Source organism: Mastomys coucha, unplaced genomic scaffold (genome assembly GCF_008632895.1).
Source record: "Mastomys coucha isolate ucsf_1 unplaced genomic scaffold, UCSF_Mcou_1 pScaffold14, whole genome shotgun sequence".
Classification (NCBI taxonomy): Eukaryota; Metazoa; Chordata; class Mammalia; order Rodentia; family Muridae; genus Mastomys; species Mastomys coucha.
In genome coordinates, this window is record NW_022196896.1 from 68,155,648 (window position 1) to 68,155,904 (window position 257).

Consider the following 257-nt stretch of genomic DNA (forward strand, 5'->3'; position numbering starts at 1 on the left):
TTAAAGTGAAAAGACTTTCCTATGCATGCTTTGAGGTATGTGTTGTATGAATATGTATGTGTAAGTGTGGAGGTTATGTTTATGGCATATACTTTGTGTGCATTGTGTTAATGCATATGTGCTGTGTATATTCCTTGTGCATGTTATGAACATGTCTATTGCATATCATTTTTAAAGCATGCATTCTATGTATATGGCATGTGCTTCAATGAGAGTATTGTGTGTTCTATAGGTATGTCTGCTATATGTCTTTTGAA

General features: G+C 33.5%; 1 protein-coding gene across 1 annotated transcript in view; it reads left to right on the forward strand.

Moving 5' to 3' along the window:
- Il1r1 (interleukin 1 receptor type 1) overlaps positions 1 to 257 on the forward strand; it is an 81,320-nt gene that overhangs the window by 19,153 nt on the left and 61,910 nt on the right. The window lies entirely within an intron of this gene.